Raw genomic sequence first — 22,901 nt, 5'->3', positions numbered from 1 at the left:
GAAGGGTTCCTGGAGGAGGTCCGTGCCCAGCTGGCAGAGCAAAGTGGAATTAGGCTCACAAGGCTAGGGACCATGGCCATTTGGTTCCCTCCTGTGTCCTAATGCCTAAGGGAGCGACTGGCAGATGGGAGATGTTCCATAGATACTGGCCGAATGGATTAATGAATGAACAGATGAGTCCGTGAATGAGTGACTGCCGCGTGGCCCCTCCTGCCTCTGTTTTCTGCACGTCAGTCACCTGCTGCGCAGACTGCAAGGGGAGGGGGGTGGGACTCGGGCTGCACACACACCTGGGGGCAAGCCAGCCTAGACCTGTGCCCGTATACACATGTCCCGGCAGCGCCAAGCCCAGATGACAACCCACAGCCCGTAGCCTTCCGGCTCCCACTTTTCAACGGAGGGCTGCCCTTGACTAAATTCAAGCCAAGTTTTATCTCCATTTTCCACCTGGAAAATAAATCCCGGAGGATGCAGCAGAAGCCAAGGGATCAAATACATTGATTAAAATATCTGTATTATTTCTGCATTTATTGATTATGCTGTGTATATGTTAATGACCTACACTCGATCCACACTCAGAGGTGATCATAAACTATGGCCTGGCCTGCTCTAAGCTCTAAGCTTAGAGCTGAACGACCTACTTCCATGGGAGCACCCATGTAAGAAGAGTTCGACAGCGTTCGGACAGTTCTGGCAATGAAGCCTCTCTAACCAGAAGCCTCCTGCCGCCATTCCAGCCCATTGTCTCTGGCTTGACCGTTGGCAGCAGTGAAGGGAGCAGGTGCCCACTGTGAGGACCACCCACGGGCGCTAGTCCTGCACGCCCCAGACCAGACTCCCGAAGCAAAGATGAACAGCAAAAGGCCGTGGGCTTGGGAATCGCACTTCTGGGCCATTCTCCATTGAGGAACCCACTTGGGAGCCTTGCACCCTTCCTCCAAGGGTTTTCCCTCCCAGTCTCTGTTCATGCTTATCCTGGTCCTCGGCCCCAGCTGCAAATCCACCCTAGTGTGTAGAGAACATCACAAATAGTGCTACGGGGAGAAAAGCAGCTTCTTCCACTTACCTTCTCGCTTTGAGAGCAGATAGGGTGTCGTAAGGTTGCTATAGTTCCTAATTTCACCTTCTAATATTCGGAAACAGATAGCATTGCAGCTAATACAGAAGGTGGGCTACCTCTTGTCTCCCATGGAGGCCAGAACGGCATGAGATGCAGAAAATATAGCAACCAGCTGGGAGAAGAAGCACTAAAAAAAAATCATCCAGAAATAGCTATTCATTTGAAAGCAGTTTGCCCAGACAAGAACAGGGATCCTGAAAAGACAACAGAGCAGCCAGTCTTGGCGATGATGGACCCTTGGCCTCCGGGGAACAGCACGGCGGCCATCACGGCCCCTGAGTGGGAAGGCGTCGGGGAGAGGCTGAACCTGGTCCTGGCCAAGGTCAGCATGGGCTGAACTTCACAGCTGCAGGCCGGTCTGAGCAGAAAGCTTTCATGCAAACTCATCTGCCTTTCTCCAAGGAAGCTTGACTCAGGTTTTCAAGGAACTGGCCCATGTTTTCCGGGTGACTTTGCTGGGCCTGGCTATCAAGAGTCTTGACTCACACCAGCTTTCTATCCGTGGGATGCCTGAAAGGAGACTGGGCAGGCTGTCATGAAAAGAACGGACTCTGCCGTGGGCAGTCTCGGTCTGTGGAGGTGAGAGACCCTCCTGTTGGGGGAGTCCTGGGATGGCTCTTCCATTCATTGCTCCATGTTCCCAAGGTCATGTGACCAATTCTCTAAGCTTCAACTGCTTTCTTGTTTCCGTCCAGGTGTGGAGTTATGGTTAGTGTGCAAAGAGTAGCTCATGGTGTCTGGTCCGATATGTCTGGTCACACTTACAGGGAGTCCCCGGAACAGGCAGAGGTCGGGGGCAGCCGTACTGCGGTCCAGACACGTAGTCACTTAGCTCAGCTTTTCTCTGATGCTAACGGTACAGGTCATTTCTTCCTTTTTGAACACCAGTTTCTCCAAATGGGGGAGACTCTGTTGACCACCTGGTCAAATGGGTCAACTCTGTTGACCACCTGGTCAAGGTTATGGAGAAGCTTGAAGGAAATCTCAGGGTCTGGGAAAGTCTTGGGAAAGTTTCATCACGTACACAGGTGCGTGAGCCTAGAGATCCAAGAGGCTGATATTGTTCTCTCCCTTCTCCATCTCTGGGTCTTTGTCTTTGCTGTCCTCTCTTCAGAACACGCATCCTCTCATCTTTGCATGGCTGGCTCCTTCCCATCACCCGGGACCCCCTCCAATGTCATCTTCTCAGAGAGGTCCCCCAGACCTTCACGGTATATGGTACTGACCTCGCTCATTCTTCATCATCTTGGTATCCACTTCTCAGAAGCTGAACTGTGTTCTTGACTGCTGTCAGTGTTCCCCCATAGAATGTGCCCCACAAGGGCCATCCTCTTGGCTAACTTGTTGATGGCCAGTTCCCCACTCTCTGGAACAATTCAGTACGTGCTAAATAAATGAAAACACGCTTACACTCATTCCCTGTCACAAAATCTCCTTTTTTTTTCCCCGAAAGGTTTGGGAAAACACTGTTTCTTCATTCTTTAGAACTATGCCAGCGGAGCGTGGAGGGTGAAGTCCGGGCCTGGAGGACATGGGAGCCTCCCAGTCTCTGCCCCCTTCCGTCCTCTCCTCTCCACATCTCTGTCCCCTACGTGCTGCTTTGTCGTGCTTTGCTGCCAGCTCCCAGGACAGGGGCCTGGCACCTTCCCATAACTGGGACTTGCCTCTCCCAGGGGTGTGCGCCCATGAACCTGCCTTGCCAAGGCCAGCTGCATAGATGGGTCCCCAGCAGAGCAGATGGCCTCAGAAAGCAGGAGGGAGATTCTGTTTCCAGAGGAGGGCTCTGCTCTGCACTTTTGCAAGTGGCACCTCGTTCTAGCCAGAGGTGGCTCTTGAAATCTGAATGCATAGCCCATTTGAGCCAGAGCCACATTAAAGAAGGCCCCCCTTACCCTTGCTTCTCAAGTGGCCAAGCAGGGGACGTTCAAAAGGGGTAAAATTTTCTGCAAAGCTGCAAGGAAGAGTCACAGGAACCCTTCTTTGTCCAGGTACAGATCCCTAAGAAGGGGAGGCTGCCTAGGGCTGCCCCAGAAAGCAGAATGATGATCCGGCACACAGACCTGCCTGGACACCTGGAAACAGCTCTCACCTTTGTCTCCCATTCAACAACCAAGGGCAGATTCTTCCCCGAATTTGCCTCTCAAAGACGACCTCCAAGATCACCTGTAGCTCTGAGAGCCTAGGAACCTTTAATTTCATCCTGGAGGAACCAACGTAAGCCTCCATGAACTCTAAAAACAAAGCAGGCTGCCTAAGGGGCTCCCAGAGGCTGTGCGGGTGACCTGTGTATCTGATGGGACAGTCCTGAGACTCAGAGAAGTGGGATGCTGGGCCCACACCCGCCAGGGACCATGGAGGAGCAGCCAGAGAAGGCAGGCGTAGGAGGACAGGCCACAGAGAGCCCCTGCGAGTTGTCCCTCATCTTGTGTTGCGGGGTGAGGGCCCAGTCTTTCGAGACCCTCCCTGGCAAAGGCTCGACCCGCTCACCCTTTGCCTGTGAGTCCTTCCTTTCCGGGAGGGACTCTCTGCTGAGAAGAACACCCACAGTGTTTCTTCAAGGGGGGAGTGTGCTAAGATGTGAAAAGGCAAGGACCAAAAGGAAAAAAAAAAAAAAAAAGTGGGAAGGCCACCGTCAAAAGAGCCTGACGGCAAACAAGCCCGCTGGTGGCAACGTGAGGGCAGTTAGGAGCTCGGCGGGCCCAGCGTGAGGCCCACTTGTCTTCTTTTGAGGAGCCGGGGGACAGCTGACCGCTTGTCCACGGGATGTGTTTTGATAACTCCAAGAAATGAGAGGGTGTTTTATGGGAGGGTAATTGGGCATAATTCCCTTCATGACTTCAAGTCAACAGGCAGCCTCTACAGCTGGCCCTTATCTGGTACCATCGGCAACAAATGCTATTTTCATGGCCAGTTTTATTAAAGACTCCATGTTTTTGAGGAGACGTCACAGACACAAAAAGGGGTATATTTATTGATATGTTTAAAATATAGGTTTTTAACTGGATTCCTTCACCCTTAAAAACAAAGTCAAGAGATAGACAGATACAATTATGTTCCGACTGGTTTCCGCCGGCCTGCCCAATGGGAACGTTCGTCTGTAGTTCTCGGTGGCGTTGAAATCTGCTTAGGAAAGCAACAAGTCCTTTGTTCTGTTGACAACGGTTATTACAATTAATTCATTTTGTGATTGGTACTTGCGCTGAGTGACAAGGTGTTATTTTACCTCCGTAAAAGTTAAAATGGTAATACCTACATGCACACCAACACTGGAGGCTGGCTATCAGTCACCGGGGAGAAGAAAGGGCTGAGTTCCAGCTGTCTGCTCGGCTCCCAACGCTCCCCACGCGAGTCTGAGTTGGGAGGAATGCGCTGGGTTACTGGGCTGGAAGTTTCCGCCGCTCAGCCCCCTGGGTTTCTTGCAGAGATTTTCATAAAGGCATGCGGTGCACAGGGGACGTGTCTCGGCGGGAAGGTGTGCCTGCGAGCAAGCCGGATACTGCAATGTGGGCCGGGCGGTCAACCCGGACACTTGGCGTGGGGCGTGTCCAGCTTGAAGGCCTGATTCTCCTACCTGTATGCCAGGACTTCTCAACCTGAGCTAACCTGACTGCACTGGATAATTCTTGGCCTGCCCTGTGCCATCGTCGGTCTCCACCCACTAGATGCCAGTAGGACACCCCATCCCGGTGTCCCCAGACATTGCCAAAAGTCCCCCAGGGGGGATAATCAGGCCTGCCTGAGGGCCACTACCGGACATGGCCCTCGTGTTTGTTGTGTAGTAGATCGGCGGTCCAAGAACCCTGCTCTGACTTAACCTGTGTTTAACCGAGAGGCAGACTGGGTCACAGGAGCCCAAAGGAAAGGACACAGGAGGACAGTGGGCTTTTGGTGCCCTCCAGAGGGTGCAGGCAAAGGAGCGGAGCAAAAGAGAAGAACTCGAGACCCAAGCAGGTCTGTGGCCGCAGGACCCACTTCCAAGGATGCTTTCCTCGGGAGCCCCGATTCGCTGTAGCTAGGGTGATCCAGAAGGAGCCTTTCCCGGTTATAAGCAAATTCTGGCTGAGTGCTCTGGTGGTTGCGCTTATGGAAAAGCAGAACCTCCACTCTGCTCGTGGGTTCCTGTCTGGTTTTCTGCTTAACTTCCCTGTGGAGATACTACCATGTCCCACGGAGGAAGGAGGGCAGGTCTGGGACCAGATCATCCTTGCTCTGGCTTCGAGTGTCTCCAGGAAGACCTGAAGTTGTTTTCCAGGGGAGCAAAGCTGCGGCCATGCTGCTGCAACTTGTTCACCCATCGCCTCCTTCATTAGGGCAGTCTGGTTGGGTTTCCACAGCAGAAACATGCAGCGGCCACGTGCTCACGCCTTGGCTGTTAGCCTGGGTCCCACTGCATCAGGACCGAGAGCCTGTCATCTTGGCTGCCCTGGAGCATGGCTGGATGTGACCAGAGTCCCCCTGCCTGCCTGACGTCTTGTCCAACATGAGTGACTAGATGGAACTCGACTTGCATTGAAAGCCTTTGACGGCGAGCCATGGAAATCCTCCCAATTTTTTTCTTTATTAGCAGTATTAATCACCTTCTCAAAATCAATTGCATATTTTAAATGAAAACAAATGACTACTCCTAGACTGATCAATACGTGCATCTTTGCTTTTTAAAAAGTAAAATTTCATGTGAAGAAATCCTTGTCTTTGCTCCTCTCAATCCAATTTTAATATAATTCAACATTTCGTAAAATAATCCTCCTTGTGCAGAACGACGTCATAAAAAATGCAAAAAAATTCATGGTATCCGAGACCCTGTGAGGTGGAAAATGTTGCCTGTGTCCTGTCACCTCGGGGCCCCCAGTGGGCTGCACCCACCCCCCCCTTTGGTTATCAGAACCTGTTTATTCCTATTAAGCGTAAAGAAAAGGGTTTATATATTTAATGATCCTAAAATCAAAATGCTACCTACTATCTGCACAATTGCCATTTTATCTCTTTAAACTTTTCCAGCCTGACGTTTTTAAAAGGGCAAAAGCAGAAAACCCTTATATAATACCTAATTTGTACATCTGCGGTTTCCCTCTGACTGGCACAGACACCATATGTTTTTAATTATCGTAATAGCCCTAAAGAACCTGTTCGGTGGGAAACACATATGATCCTTTTATTACTGGTTTGTAATTTAAACAGTTTTAACAGAAAAGGTCTGGCTATAGGGGAGTGACAGGCTCAAAGGCCTAAGATCCCAGTCATCGACCTCTGGAAGCTCAAGTTCAGATCCCACCCACCAAGGCGGGACCTCCTTCCCCAGGCTTGACAGAGGTAATTGGTCACATGTGAGGCGGCTCTGTGGGACCTTAAAAGACATGATCTGTGATCTCCAGTGACGCCGGGTTTGGGGCAGAGCCTGACACAGTGAGAAGAGGTTGATAAATATTATTCTAGTCTGACCTCTGCCTCTTTCACAGCGGGGGGCTGGGCCCCGAGGCAGCCCTGGCTGGAGGGCCGCTGGTGCCCTGGGCCACCCACTCTCTGCTCCCCCCCACCTAGACTCCAGGGAACAATTGCAAGGTGAGGGGTCAGCTTTCCCTGAGCCCCTCTCGGGGTGTTGGGGAGGGGCGACAGTTTTTTTCCCTGAGGCTGAACGGGACAGAATAAAGAGTCCCAAGAAAAATTGATTCTTAGGCTAGAGGATGGGGGGAATTTTGGGGATGATGCCTGCTACTCTGTCACTTATGGAGAGGTGAGGACACTGCAGGGGATGGGAAGACTGGTGCTCAGGGTCACAAGGCAAGTTCTGGGCCAGTGGAGTCACCTGAGACCCCCACCCCCCACCCAGTGCCCTTTGCGGCCTGTTTCTAGGGGACAAGCTCCAGGTTCTGTCTGTGACTAGAATCTCTGCTTGCAATTTCCCTTATCCTCTCCCAGGACTCGGAGCTGGAGTTGGCAGGAACGAGTTATTTTTGTATATTTCTTGGTTGAGTGGTTCCTTTTCCATGCATCTCCAACCAGGAAGACAGGTGTGGGAGGGCACCAGCCACTGGCCAGGGGAGGCCGCAGACAGGTCACGCTCGAGGATGTCCACTGCCCAGTCTGGAGTCTCAGCATCCCAACATGCTCGCTGGGCCACCCTGGGTGAGTGATGCACCCTCTCTGTGCCTCAACCTTCTCGCATGTAAGATGGGAAGAGTAAGAACTAACATCTGTCTCCTGGGAGTTTCATGAAAATTAAACAAAAGAAGATCTCTATTACCCTCTATAAGGTACTTAGAACAGGCATTGGCCCTGGCATAGTAAGCGATTATTACTTAAAAATAAACTTGGCAGATGGAGGGATGGCCTGGAGGTTCAGATCCTGCTGCTGAAGACAAGAGGGTCATTCCCTGGGTGTGGGGAGATAACAGGGGAAGAGTCATCCTTAAACACTAGTGTGGACATGCTGGACCTTGAAAGGGACGAACCCTGAGGGCGGTCACCCATTTGGAGACTTCTTGAAGGCGTCCAGGGGCTAGAGGCAGGGTTAGGAGTGATGGCCCTCTGATTTCCCCTCAACACTGTCCCACTAGCAGGTTCAGACCTGAACCACTTGGTTGCCACGAGAGTGTCCATCTCTTTTCTACTCCTCCAATGAGGAATTCTATTACTTGGGTTTTTTGTTTGGTCACAGTCTGATATTGGAATGCAATGCATCGCGAAGGCGGTATCATGCAGCTGGGACTACTAACCGCTACTGGGTGGTGGGCGTGTGCCCTTTGCCAGCACCAGCACTCACCCCGGGACAGGTGCTTCTCACCGCATGCCCCCTCCTGCTGCTTTGGGGCTGCTCCCCTCATGCCCCGGCCACGGGACTCTTAGAAGGGGGGCAGGGTCCCGACATGAGTTGCTGGGAGCCTTCTCCATTGGGTAGAGAATAGGCAAGTCGCCCAACATCTTTTGGTCTCAGTTTCCTCCTTCAAAAGGTAGGCTCTGATGACCAGGAGAACTGGGCTCTACAAAGATGGCTGGCGAGACTAGTGGTTGGACACTATCTCAGAAGGACCAGGGACTTCACAGGAAGGGGGCGGCCCTGGGATGGCCCACCTGCCTTGAGAGCAAGGCCGGGAGCCAGTCTGGGTCAGGGAGACCCTGCCCCATCTTTCCTTGTTTGGGACAAGCACCTTCCTGGGCAGTGAAACCAGAATTCATTTGGAGGAAGGACAGAGGCACCAAGTCGAGAGCCGGCCCCTAGTCAAGTCCCCCCAGAAGACCAAGGGCGAGCTCTCATAAGTCAAAAAAAGAGAAGGGGGAGGGAGGCTCCAAGCCCCCACCGCAGAGGGCAAGCTCTTTCCTTTTGGCAAGCAGAAGGCCAGATGGCCACACTCATTTGCGATGTCAGTGATGACCTCTGGACTCAACAAATAGCAAGTGAATCTTAATCAGAGCGCGCCCTTCCTGTCCACGAGACAAGGCAATTGCCCCAGCCCGCCCCTCAAGGAAACAAGACCTTCTTAATCACGGGCTGCTTGGAGGGGCAGGGAGGAGGCCCTGAGGCCGGGCCGCGGCCGGCAGGGACCGACCTCCCCGCTGCCTGCCCAGGGCCAGCCCCACTCGCTGGCCCGGCCAAGCCCAGGCTGGGACGAAGGCGCCTCGGATTTCCAGTCCCTGGAATAATAACTCACATTACTCGGATCCCATCTGCACCCAGCAAAGGCAGAGCAGGGGAAGGAGCATAAAACACAAAGTTCCCACAGACAACATCTGTCTTAGTGCAAACAATGGACCATTATCTTGTAAATAATTCTGATTAAGCTGCAGCATTTCCTCCTGAAACTGGTGGCAGGGAGCATGGGGAGGAGGGTGTGCTGGAACGCGAGGCCTCCGCCAAGCCCTCAGCTCCTTCGGTTTTCCCGCAAGAGCCCTGAGCACCCCGCAGCCCGCGGCCAGGCCCTTAGCATGGTCACTGCGCCTCCTGGGAGCCCTGGCAGCTCCGCAGAGGCTTCTGGGGGCCAGAGCTGCTCCATTTCTGCTGGGTCCTCTTCCCCCACTTCCCCATGGCTTTTCTCCCTCTGCCCTGCTCTCTGGGGGACTTCTCTAGCTTTTGCCACTACTCTTTGTACTGCTGTTCTCTCCTCTTAGCTCCAACTTTCCTTCGCTTCTGTCTACCAGGCCCAATTTCTGTTTTCTTTGTACCCTCCCTCTCTCGTCAACTGGCCTTTTGGCTCCCAGTCCCTCTGTGGGTCTCTCTGTCCATGCTGCTGCACAGCCCCGGCCTCCGGGGCTCACCCATCCTTCCAGACTCTCCCACAGACGCCTGACATAGTAGACGTGGTGTCCAGTCTGGGGACACCAAGGCCTGCAGGCCCTGAGCTGCTTTCTGGCTCTCTGGGGCTCTCAGGCCTGGGGTGGGGCTGGAAGCTCTGGGCCCATGGGGGTCCCTCTCCCCGCCACTGGGAGGGTGCCTCATGTCTTGTCCCAAAACCCCCTCCCTTGTGTATGTTCCAGGACACGGAGGCCGGTGTGCCTCGCATGCTCCCGCCTCATTACCCAGATCCGGAGTCTCCTGCCGTGAGAAGGAGCTGAGTTCATGAACCCAGCCCAGTGCTAGGGAGACCCAGGCACTCGGCCTGTGTCCTGATGAAAAGCGGCCACTTTGCAAATGTTCCCACTTTGCAAGGGCACTTACCCCAAAGTCCTCAAGAAAATCCCCCTTGGGATTTAAAATTAATTGCCCTGAGTGTGATTTAGAAGCAGCCCATCAAGCCCAAAGTTTTCATGTAAAGCAAGAGCCATGGGTACAAGAATCTGTTCCCACCGCTTAACCACTAGATAGCTTTTTTTTTTTTTAATCTAATTGTAATCCTTGGTAGCATCAGAAAACAGGAAAGATAGTTCTGTTGGAGCTAAATGGGGTGATTTCTGCACATCCTGGGAATAGGATCCGAACCGTCACCCCGGCCCCTCTGGGGAGGTGTCCACTCTGGGTTGGGAGGACTCCCAACTCAGCTCTTCAGACCGTGGTGAGCACCGAATGGCAAGGATGGGGGATACCGTCCCTTGTAACACCCTACGCAGACTCTCTACCCACTTGCCAAGGTCTCAGCGAGTCCCGAGTTTCCACGGGAGCTCTGCCCAGGTCCTGCACAGCAGCAACGGTCCTAAAGTCATTGAAATGTGGGTGACATGCCAACGTCCAAGTTACTCGCTCTCACACATTTTGTTTTGTGTGCCATTGGGTGGCACACAGAACTGAGGCCAACAAATTCTATTCCGTTGAAAACAGAAAGCCAAGGACTCAAGGGATTCCCACTTGGAGATAGCACATACTGTCCCCAGTTGGGGGTGCTCGCTAGCTAGCAGCGGCTTCGGGGGGCCAAGAGAACTCTGAAGATGGAAGCATGGATAAGGCCCCAGACATGGAGGAAGATGTATGCTGCCCCCATGATCCTCATACGCACGACCGAGTCTGACATGAGCCCCTGTCTCTTGGTACCTCCTTCCTCTCCCTCTCCCTGCTGGGGACTGGGAGGGGGGAGTCGGACGATCCCAAGAGGGATTACTGTCCTAGGAGGGACACACTGGATTATCATATTGGTATCTGGAATGTGCTTGAAGAAAATGTAATCATGAAAAATACCATCCTCTCAGGCTCCGCCGTGAACACAAGAGGTTGAAAATCGAAAAGAAAAGAAAGTCAGATAATCAGTTTTTCTTGAACTGCCAAGAGCTCAAAAACCCAGTTGCATTGACTCCCTCTTTGAAAAGATGCATAAACGACAAATTCCTCAGTGCTCTTACGGTTCAAGAAAAAGGCTTCAAGAGGAGGCAGGGATCCACGTGCCCCACGCCCTCACACAGTAAATGGCCTTGGCCAAACTGAAATCCCAGGTGTCCCTGCAAAGCTGGGCTCCCACGTCCGGGGCCTTGCTGAAGTGAGCTGAGTTCACGGGAACTCTAGGACTGATGGCGTCCTACAGGGTCATCTGGAAATTCAGAGCTGGAAAGGATCATGAAAGCCAGAGTTTGAGACCTAGGAGGTGACTGAGGGGACTTACAGTCACCCTTCCTTTCACCAGTGGGCAAGTGGTATCCCAAGAGAAGGTTGAGTTGTTGAAGCTCCTAGGAGCTCGACTGCTGGTAGACACCCGGTCTCCTGGCCCCCAGACCAAGCCCTCATATCTGGTCTCCAGTGAGCTTCTGTCTAAGCAGAGACACCATGCACTTTTCAAAATTTAAAACCCACGTTCACTTCCCACAGGGAAATCATGGAATGAGTATCTGTCCTCATCCTTGGTGACCTTCTGAAGTGCACTAAGGGGGAAAGAACTTTCAGGCTAAGGGGGTCCTGCTGGTGGCAGACGTTGTGGGGGCCCACCTGCTTCTCTTCCAGTCCTTTGGCATGCCAATGGGCTCTTGTTTCTCTTAACTAAATACCCCAGCTGGGAGAAATACCCTAGCTCCTTCAGCCTTCTGTGGGCCAATTCTGAGATGAACTCCAGACGGTATCCTAGAGGATGGCTAGAAGGAATGCACCCAGTCCTCGATCAGTGGCCACGCTCTCACTGACACACCTGAATGGTTTCCTCCCTCTCCCATGGCTCCTGGGAGCTCCTCCCACATATAGACCTCCATCCACGTTCTTATCTTAGGGTCTATTTTTGGGATACCCCCCAACCCCCAGCTAGGTCACCGATGGGATCTTGAAAGACCAAGAAGATGAATGGACTTTCTCCCTGACAAGAGCCAAACGTACTCCGAACCCCTAATTACTCACGGAGGCCACTCCACCTGCCTACAAATCGTCTGCCTCCAGCCCTGCCCACCCCGGAGTCGCCACCCTCCCCCCAGGACACATAGAACACTCGAGTCCAAGTCAGAGAAAAACGACTTGTCCATCATGTGAAAAGAGCAATAATTTAGGAAATTAATTGCAAATTTACTTTCCCTGCTTGGTTGCCTTTCTCCTTTTATGTGGATAATTGAGAGCATATTATATTAATTTGACAACAAGAGAAGTTCAAAAAGAAAACTTAACCTCATGAGCAGCGGGTTGCGAGTGGATGGGTGTCTGTGGACAATCCCACAACCAGCAGGAGAGACCAACTCGTCCCAAAGCCAGCCGGCGGCTGGGCACGCGAATGGGTGTTTTGCTAATGAAACAGCTTTGCTGAGCTCCCCAACTTTCACCTTGAAAATGCACACTGTTTGCTCAAGAGACAGAATCCACTCCTGCAGAGACAAGACTGCCCGTGTACGGGGGCATGCTTCGGAATGTAATTCAATCATCATGACATCTCTGGGAAAGGGTGACTCTACGGGAGCAAAAAGCATCTTCCGAAGTTTGGGCCCCTCCCCCACCCCGAGAATATCTGAATTTCATCAAAGCAAACATTTTTCCCAACACGTGTAGATGAAGCAGGGGTCAGGGCACTTTGTCCTACCATAAGCTGCAGAGCACCTTTCCTTTCCTGGGGCACCCCCACCCTGAGCCCGTTATCTCCTTCAAACTCCAGTATCACTTCCCAGGGTTAGTGGGTGGGGTGGGGCGCGGGGAGGGTCTCCTGTCCACCTCAGATCAGTGGGCCGGCCCTGCCTGGGGAGGGTCAAGGGCAGATCCTGTAGGTGATGCTTGCTTGTGGCTGCCCTTCACTGGGGTCCAAACAGTTGGCGTGTGTTATCATCCCACGTGGGGATGTGGGATGACAGAGGAAAGAGCATCGCAGCCCCCCACGCAGTGCTCTGAAACGAAGTCAGCTGGTACCCAAGGCCCGAATCCCCCCCAGCTCCCTCACAGCACACACAGGATATTCCCAAGAATGCTGGATGGGCGGGAAGGGAGTTCTACCCTCAGGCAAGAAGGAAGGGGAGGTGGGAAGCAGGGGTGCTGTGAAATGAGAGGTGGGAGGAGGCTGGGACTCGTTCATAAAAGTGGGAGGATGAGAATCCACAAAGGTCCCATCTACGCTTGAGAAGTCACCACTAGGGAGCGACTCAGGAAAGACCCCCTGCCTTAGAGCCGGAGATGGGTAGAAACCCCATTAGGGAATATGGGTCCAGGGAGGGAGAGAAGACGGCAGACGCAGGGACGAGCTGCCCGAGGAGCCCTCCCACTGTCAGCATGACCACCTGTCCCCTTTAATGGGACATCCTCTGTACCCGAGGCCACCGGCCACTCCCCGGGCCCCTGAGTCCCTGCCGGCTGGGCATCCCGGGGCTGCAGGGTCCGCAAGGCTTCCCGGAGGAGCATGCAGAGTGACTGTTAATGGTGCATGATGCCCAGAGCAATGTGCTCAGCCCTGAGTGGAGGCACGAAGACCCAGCAGCCTTCCACAGAGCACCCCCTCCTCCCACCCGTGTCCCCAGGCCTGAGGCACTGGTCCAGAGAGGCCCCGGGGGTGCCCCCTGCCCACACAGAGTGGAGAGTGGTGAGCCCCATCCTGGGAGCTGCACCTCTGGCTTCTGAAACCAGGAGGGAACGCAGCACCTCCTTGCCGAGAGGCAGCATGCCACCGCGCGGTGACACAGGCCTCCTGGAACCCTCAGGAGGCAAGAACCCAGGGAAAAGCCTGGGCAGGGGGTTGGGGGGAGCATTGAAAATAAAGACAATGTCCTCCTGGGGTCCTTCTTTCTGTCAGGGCTCGGGTTGGCCACGTAGGCCTGGGCTATGTGGCTGTGATCACTTCGCTTTCCCTTGGCCGGGTATTTTGGGATTCCACCCCCCTTGTCTACCAGAACCCTCAGTGTGCATCCTCTGTTCCCCCGGACCCTAGTCAGAAGGCAGCTGTGGGCACAGGGAGCTGCCAAACTTCTTCGAGATCTATGGTTTTCCTGTGGGCTTTCGTCATGGATCCAAAGACTCAGAATCTCTCCCCTCTCTCCTCTCCTCTTCTCCTAAATGAGAGACTGTACTATGGCCTTTGGGTGGGGAGATGATTTGAACAGTTTGCAGGAGACCTCCTGGAAGGGAATGTCCCCAGCGGTCAAGGTGTTACGATTGTCCTGTTGCGAAGGCCAGGGTTGTTCAGGGGGACAATCCTGGGCTTCTGTCCCCTCCCACGGGGGACACTTGATTTATTCGGGACTATGGGGATTCTGTCATATGATGATAACACCTTTCCCCCCCACAGGACCCACTGAACAGGGAGCTGGGTCACGAACGGAATTCAGAAGTTTCCCAAACAGCAGCGAGGCTTAGAGGCACTGCAGAAGTGGTGGGGGTCTGAGGTCCATCACGGACAAAACAAAACAAAAACTAAGCAACAAAAACGGGGAAGCAAATTCAATCCTTCCTGTACCCCGCCCCTCCCACCGGGCAGTGGGGGGGTGGCACGGGCCCGGTCAAAGCCTGCGACAGCAAACAGAGGCGCAAGCAAAAAAATCTCCACTGACAAAAATCTCCCAACTACGATGATTCCGGGGACATTCCCATCGAAATCTACCCTTCGCGGGATGTAAAGAAAATGTCGGTTTGCTGCACAGAGGCCGGGCATGGGCGGGCTCTTCCACACCCGGGACAGGGGATGGCAGCCTGCCTCAGTTCCCCCTACGCACGGGGCCTGGAAGCAGTTGTGGGAGCTCGGTGCCCGGAGTCACTGGTACAGAGACTTGCCCATGTGTCCCCCCAGCTCTGGCCCACCCACCGTGGCTCCTGCCCCAGACCAGGACGTGCCTGGACACTGGCACGCTTAGGAGTTGGTACTTGTGAGGGCCGTCTCAAGGTGGGCAGAAAAACGCAACTAACTACCCAGCAAAGAGCCCAGGGTTGGGGGGGGTATGGGGTGGGCAGCCCCCTAGTATTCTCTGAATGTCCTCCTGAGGCTTCCAACAGGGAGGACAGCTCGGGGGAGGATGATGATGGGGGGAGCGGGAGTTGGGGAAGGAATTCACATAATGACTCGAAAGTGTACTAATGTTTCACAGCTTTATTTTTATTAGCAATACCAAGATAAGTTATTGAAGCATTTTTAGTATTGTTTTACATTCCATTCATAAATGACCTAACTTGTAACTCAGCATACAGCACACTTATAGATAGAGTTCGACACGTATTCAGAAAGCTACAATTATTAGAACTTACATGCCTTCATTACCAGGAACACCTTAATATAATCTTCTCATTACTTCCACAATACTCTAGTCCAAAGCACACGATAACCCAGCACCAGGCTCCGCATGTTTTGCTTTCCATCTCCACGTCTGAAGTTGTGCGTGCCCAGTCGCCGTTCACTGGAACGTTACTGTCCTCCGTTCCCGGTTAATAGGAAGGCCTGACACATGTTAAACTAGCAATAGGACTGCTTAAATACTATGGAGAAAGATAACGACCGCACTTCTCTGTATTCTTCTAAAGTGTTACAAAATGCAGGACAATTCGGACACAAGCAGTAATGCCAACAGGACCCGCCTCGAGAAGCTTGGCGAGCTGGTGTAGCAGACCCCACCCTGCCCCGTCAGATTGTTCACAGGTGAAGGGACCTTCAGTGCACCAGCATCTGTCACTCAGGATTCGGGACTTTGAGGGAATTTCCTCGCTCATTCAAGTTACTAAGCCTTCGCGATCCATGACTAATAGAGGAACATATGGGGCAATATTTTTAGCCTCCCTGATTCTCTCCTAGATACACTGTAGGTCGGTGTGGCGTGCATTGGCCTACCTTTGCCAATAGTCATTAGTTATTCAACGCACATATGTGTATACATTCTTCTCTTGACTTTACACGATTAACAAGCTGCAGAGAGCCACCGAGGAGCACGAACAGACAAGGGCAAGTCCAGCTAGACCGACTAGAACAGGGGGTGTCACTTACCTGCAAGAAAATGTGCAGATTCGTTAAATAATCCAGAAACCATGGAGGCGAGAGGCCTTTGAAAGCAAGGACAGGGCCGCACTCCCTAATTGTTTAATGGAGTAATGACAATAAAGCAGTATTTATAAAATTTGGTCCTTCCGTCTCTGGCTAAAGCAAGAGTAGTCTACGTGATTAGAGCAGGTTGGCAATTAGGCATAGAGGTGCTGTTGATCAGCGCTAAGTAATAGGAGATAATTACTACTTATTTGAAACCTGGGCTTTGCACACAACATCTGAATATAAAAAAGAAAGAACCGGATTCCTTCTGTAGCTAAGATGTGGCCTGTAGCTACAAGGCTATAGGCGCCGACCATCCCTGTGAGTCGGCAGCCGGAGGGGGGCGGAAGCCAGGGATCCCTGCCCTCGGCGCGAGACAGCGAGGGGGTCACACTGTCGCTACGCCACACGGCGACGGCCTCACGGAACAGAGACTTTGCACGTCCCTAGGGATGTGGGTATCTGTTCCGACAACCCTCTGCTCTCTCAGCTTTCTCTTCCTCCCTCCCGGTCTTAAGTCATTACTTGGGTGAAAAAATGTGTGTGTGTATGTCTGTGTCTCTGCACGTTTTTTTGTTTGTTTGTTTGTTTTTTGGGTTTTTTAATTTTTGTTTTGTTTTTTAACCAAAGAGCTCGACTGCCGTCTTCTCTCACCCAGGCTTGGTCCTGGGCGGGAGGTATTGAGCAATCCAAAAAGAAAATGCACGTAGAAACTGAAGTGAAAGCTACCAGACTTTTCTCCTGCTTCCGAGGCACTGTCGATTCAGACAGTAGCTTTTGGAGCCAAAAATATGCAGCAAAAGGAAAGGAACATAAACAAGGCTAAATGTCACCAGTGTTTGCCGACTTACAGACACCATCCATTTGTTTGTTCTGAAATGACGAGTGGACCATTTGGCAAATACAATGGTATTCACACAACAGTTCTGTCATCCTGCAGTGCGAACGACATCACGTCAGTGGCATTCCCATTTAATTTAAAAAGAGGGAAGGGGAGGAGGAGGAGAATGCCCAAAGAGTTGGGAGAGGCTGCCTCTTCATCAACACAGGGTCCACAGGAAGGCTCTGGACGAGAGGACAGCCCGTCCCTGCCCAAAGATGGTTCCTTTGGGAGATCCCAGGAGATGGCCCCTCTGCTTTGTCCCAGCAGGGTCAAAGGGACGAGCTCTGTGGCGGGCTGTGAAGCAGCCAGCGGGAGCAGGGCTGGCAGGATGGGCTGGTGATCTGTATTAACTTAAAGGATCTGCCCTTGGCCTCTAGCACAAGCCAAATGGTCCTCCCAGCTAGGCTCTAACATCAGATCCCTAGACACACACTGTTATTGGAACCAGGCTGGACTCTGGAAGTCAAAGAACAATCTACCAATGATAAGGTCTGGCAAAGAAAAGGAATACAAAATTGTGCTTCAATCACAGCCTCTGCAAGCCAGTCCCTCCAAGGACCAGCTCATAAAGAAGACAAGAAGGAGAAATGATTACACATCGGGCTTTCAATAAAGCACGGCAGCTCCAGAGGCAACAAGGCTCTACCATAGACATGCCCTGGGTCTTCCAGGCTAACCGCCCTCCTTGGCGTTGACTGAACGTGGGCTCCCGTACATGTGGTGGGTTTAGGTTTTGTGGTTCCCTTCCTGTGCCATTTTCCTAACTTAACCTCCTTCCTTCATTAGAACCTGCTGGCTGCTGTCCACCCCTTCAATCTTAGAATCATCCACAAGACCAAAAATGTGCCAGATGCCCTGGGCTGTGCACCAGCAGCCTGCGCGTGGGTGTCCTCACACACACATGGGGAGTCCCATGCTGTTTCCACACACTCCAGCCAAGGCCCCCTTGGACTTCCCTAACTGACCAACCACAGCCTTTAGCCATTTTTGGTCAAACACCGAGCAGGAGGGACTTACTTCCTACCTGAAACACTTGCCTTCTACCCAGAAGGCAGAGAATTGGGTAGAGACAGAAATGGTAGGACCCCTATGACAGATGTCATCACAAAGTCCCCAGAACTGCCTTGAAAGCTGAATTTCCCACATACCAAGAAAAGCCATCCATAACCTATCATGGCAGACATGAGGAAGTAAAACATGCTCTAAAACCTTGACGGAAAGTAAGGTTGGTACTTGCTTAGTGCCAAAGGGACCACTGCAACCAAAAGTCACCTGGGCCTTGGGACGTCTGGGTGGCTCCGTGGGTTAGGTGTCTGACTCTCGGTTTCTTTTGGTGAGGGTTGTGATCTTAGGGTCGTGGGATCAAGCCCTGCATTGGGGGGGGGGGTGTCCATACTCAGCATGGGGTCTGCTTGAGTTTCTCTCTCCCTCTCCCTCTGTCCCTCCCCTCTATGCTCACTCTCTGTCTCTCTCTCAAATAAATAAATACATCTTTTAAAAAGGTCATCTGGACATTGGCACCATTCCCTTCCAACAACCCTACACGGACATTCACTTCCACTATAAAACACGGACTCAACCGAGAACCATTTATCCAAGCTCCTTTACATCCATCGTCTGTTCATCCTTTCACTTCTGCCCACCAGTGAGAAAACTGAGGCTCCCAGAGGGCACGCTCACCTCTGAGCCAAGACAGAGCTCCTGCCTCTTCCTCCTCTGCCTACTCTGGCCGTGACTGGGGGGACTCTGGAATTGCCATGAGCTGTGGAGGCATCTTCTCCTGCAAGTCTGAAGTGCGGAAGACAGAGAGGTGGCCTTCCAAGAACAGGCACAAGGGGCCATCTGGGTCTAGAAGCCCCCTTTCCTGGGAAAGTCTCTTGTGTCTCTGGTTTTGCAGTCCCGGCCCTTCCCGGCACCATCTCCCTGGCCGGTGATGCCACAGCACACAGGATCCCACGTATCCCCTCTAGGGATGACACAGAAAAAAGCATACCCTTCTTTACACTGGAACCGGCGACAGCCCAGGCAGGCTGACATGTGGGCCCAATCCAGCCCATCGCCTGCTTTACTAAATAAAGTTTTATTGGAACACAGCCACACCTATTTGTTTAATTATTATTTATGGCTCTTCCGACGTTGTGGGACAGGGTCCAGTGGCTGTGACCAAGACCACACAGCCTGCAATCCTAGCTTATTTCCTCTCTGGCCCTTGAAGAAAATAGTTGTCAACCCCTGCTTTAGACTGTGTAGCCGGTCAAGGGTGAATATTTTCAGACTGTCTATGCTGGAAATCAGTGCGGTTTTTGGAGGACAGAAGTCGCATTTTAAGAGCGTTCCACTTGGATGTCCTGGTTCATTTGATCAGACGTCTTAGAATAGATGAGGTGAAGAGGTTTCAATGGACCCTGTGTTCTTTTTTTAAAGGAGGGGTTCTAATTCTCTCATTGCTATGGAAGCCCAAGGAACCCGTAGTCTCAGGCATAATTTGGGTTAGGGAAGCCAGTTTCCCAGTTACCTGAGAATAATAAATGGGGACTACTAGGACCTTTGTTGCTAATGGCTGTGCCTCCCACTAGCTTCCCCTGGGGCCTGGGGGCTGCCTCGGTCCAGAAGCTACTGTGTGAGGGCTCATGGCCATGATAGGCATGCTGGTGGCGTCTCCTGGCTCAGCCTGGTTTCCCTGCATGCCGATCATTCCAGAGCATCGAACAGCAAAGAAGGTCATGCCCTTCTCACTGCCTTTTTCTTTAACGCTTCCCGTCAGCCTTATGCCTGGGCTCACCAAAAGACACAGGGCAAACTCTGCTTGCAAGACAACACACAATGACCCCCGGCCATCTGTCCCAGGTTTGAAAGGCAAAGAGTAAGGGTGATCTGGTTGCTTTCCAAATCCACCAAGTGGGGTGAGACATGCTCTGTACCCTTGCCATGCTCTGGAGCCAGCCCTCCAGGTGCTGTGCAGACTGGCCTTTGTGCTGTCTGGGGCACGCAGACACCCGTGCCTCCCATGCTCTCTGACCTCCAAGCCACTGGCTGACCCACAAGTTCATCAAAGTTTCTCAGACTGGACAAGGCGATTGTCTGCCTTGTCCTATCAGTGGCTGTGAGCGCTGCTCCGATCTGCCCTTACTCTCTAATTAAATACTCATGTAGCTCCTGTCCCATTACAGGACCAAGGTCAAATCTATTCCAACAAACCCGAGGGCACATCCAAGTTCTTTAATGGCACTCAGTGACCTTGTATGTCATGTTCTTCAGTAGGATAAAGAAATTGCGGGCTATGCCTGGAGTCTAAAAGATACCTCAAGAAAGGGAAGCTTTAACTGGAGTGGGATTTCGCCAGATGAAATCGGGCCCCTAGTGGGATCTGACCCACTCTAGAAGCAACAGTGTATGTCCTCCAGCTTAATTCAAGATGACTCCTCCTTGGGATCTTCTGTGACACATTTCTGGGAGGCGAATGTTCTACTGTCTACAGAAGGACCTTTTAGAAAGTTCACCGACGGGCTCTGTACATTGGCACGTGCGACAAGGCTCTCCTGCTCAATGGACTGGGGTGGCCCCTTTTTTCAACTCTCTCTTTGAAACGCACTGGCTAGGAATGGGCAGGTCTCACTGGCCAAGGACCCCAGATCCAGGATGCCGAGGAACGTTAAGACCAAAGTTTGAACAGTTAAGAAGCAGGTATGCAGAATTAGGGAAGCAGGGCCTGGAAGTAGGGCCACAACAGGAGTATCACCCACAGATTTCAGAGTTACACACCACCTCCTCCGACTCACTAGCCTGGGTCAGAGCTGCTGCTGCGCTCTGTGGGGAGTCTGTGTGATCCGAACAAGATTTTTTATACTGATGCTTCTTCAAACACTTTTATGCCCCATGAGAATAGAAACAGACGGACATTGGCTCCTCCTACAAGATTGTTTCTAGGACCATCAAAGTGGGGATTTGGGTTTGCTAAGTAGACAAAATCAGACCCCAAACTCTCCTGAGATGAGAAATACCAGAATAATTCTTTGGTTTGGCCAAACCCAGCTTCTGGAGGAAACCAGATATCAAGCTGGTGCTTCCGTTCGGAAATCCACATCCACTTTGCATGGAGCGGAGAAGAAGGAAACAAAATCAGGAATATTTGATTCCTTGTGCCAATATCATTTCCAATCTTGCAAAGTCAAGCCAAGGGCGGTTTGAAGTGATCAGCTATCATTTGTGCTTCTGGCAATGGTAGAAAGACAGTAAGCTGGACTGGGAGAAAAAAAGCCCCAAATGCCCATTCTGAGCCCAGTGGGATTTCAGCCCCCACCCTCCCAGACATCTTAGGAAGAATGAATATGCCTGGCCTTCCTGGGCCCCAGGACACAGAGCAGCCGGTAAGAATATAAGAAGAGGGTTTTGATTATGGCAGGCCACGTATGGGAGTGGAGGAGTGAACACTGCACGGGGTCAGGCTAGTCCCAGAGGCAAGAGGATGGAGCCTTTGCCCCACCCAAAGCAAGCTCAAGAGCCAGGGAAAGGCCTCCCTTGCCTGCTCCCAAGCTGAAGCAAGAGGATACAGAAGGAATGAGGTCCAAATGAAAGGCAGAACATGTGCTCACTAAAAATAGGCAGTTTATGGCCAGAATCTGTTTGGGCGTCTTCCCACGAGTGCAAAGGAGAGCAGGAGGGCCTGGGCCCTGACTTGGACCCTGAGTAGGAGGGCCTGGACCCTGATGCCTGGTTTTTGCTTGGTTGGACTGAGGGTCCTCATTCCCCTTTCCAGCGAGGGGCCACAACACGTACCCAGGACCTGTTGCCCAATGGCTGAAAGGTTAACTAAGCAAAGTTTTTTTACATATACCCCAGAGCTGTCAGGGGAGAGCAGTGAGCTGCTCTTTTGGGAGGGAGAGAGACAGGTCTCAGGGCTGCGGTTCAGAGGACCAGGCTCACTGGAACAGGCTCCCTGATGCTGCCTTCCCCTCCACCTTCACGTGTGCTGAAGGACACCAGTGCAAGCTCCTCCAAAGCAGGCAAGCCTTCCTTCGGCATTGATAGGAAGATGGGAAAATTAATAGGGGTAATATGAGCTCATTTCAATAAGAATGAGCTTAGGAACATGCCAGGTTTTGATCTTTTCTGATGCATGGATTCCTGGCAGGAACTGTGGTCCCACACAGGTATTTGAAAGAACTGAAAATAGACTTTAAAACAATCCCCAAATAACAATAAGAGAAGAAAAGTCACAAACTTAAAACAACAATGAAATTAAAAAAAAAAAAAGACTTACACACTGTTCCTCCAGGAAGAAAAGGGGGAAAACACTGGACTGACATAAAACTCCTTTCTCCTTCTTTTAAACACTGTTTTTAACTGCTTCAAAAGTAACGAATTGTATGTGGGTAAAAATAGAGCTGGGTGCTGGTTAACGGGGCCTTGTGAATCATTCAGCATAAGGAACTGTCAATATTTTTTTGAGCTGTCAGAAATCCATTTAGTGATTTTTGACAATTCAAAAAAAATATATTTCTGACTACTTGATCCAGTTCTTAGCGAATTAGGGAAGGAGAGGGGAAAAGAAATATACCAATTTAAATTATGAACCAAGCCCAGCTTCCTGAATTCTGCTCTGTGCTCAAAGCAACATCAGAATTCAGAGCTTAAGAAATAACCCCCTTCCATTTTCCTTCTCTCCCTTCCTCCCATCCTTCCCTCCATCACTACTCCCTCCCTTCCTTTCTTCCTTCTCTCCTTTCCTTTCTTCAACAGGTGCAGTCAAGTCACAGACATCCATTTATAGATTAAACGTGGAAAGGTCCCACGATCGTTTATCTCCAGGGGGGACATCTAGGGGCTGGCAATAATAATACACCAGGCTTCTATTCGGAGAAAGGCTTTCTGATACAAGTATCTGGGTGCCGAGAGAATGTCTTCGATCGTCCCTGCCCACCCCAGCGTTCATTTGATCCAATTCTAGGCTTCACATTTATTATTACGTTTTAAGATCTGGAATGACTTTGGGGTAACCATATTGTTGAAGGAGGTAAAGAAGTGCCAATTTGCTAACAGGATCAGGCAGGCATAAGTCCAAGACACGTGGGATCACAACCCTGCTAGC

At 51.8% G+C, this 22,901-nt stretch overlaps 1 protein-coding gene across 1 annotated transcript in view; it reads right to left on the bottom strand.

Moving 5' to 3' along the window:
• Positions 1–22,901, bottom strand: part of LOC111161537 (zinc finger protein 536) — a 309,236-nt gene that overhangs the window by 116,032 nt on the left and 170,303 nt on the right. The window lies entirely within an intron of this gene.

This window comes from Enhydra lutris, unplaced genomic scaffold, assembly GCF_002288905.1.
Source record: "Enhydra lutris kenyoni isolate GAN:26980312 unplaced genomic scaffold, ASM228890v2 scaffoldscaffold85, whole genome shotgun sequence".
Taxonomy (NCBI): Eukaryota; Metazoa; Chordata; class Mammalia; order Carnivora; family Mustelidae; genus Enhydra; species Enhydra lutris.
Note: the sequence above shows the minus strand (reverse complement) of the source record. Positions and strands in the feature narration are given on the sequence as shown.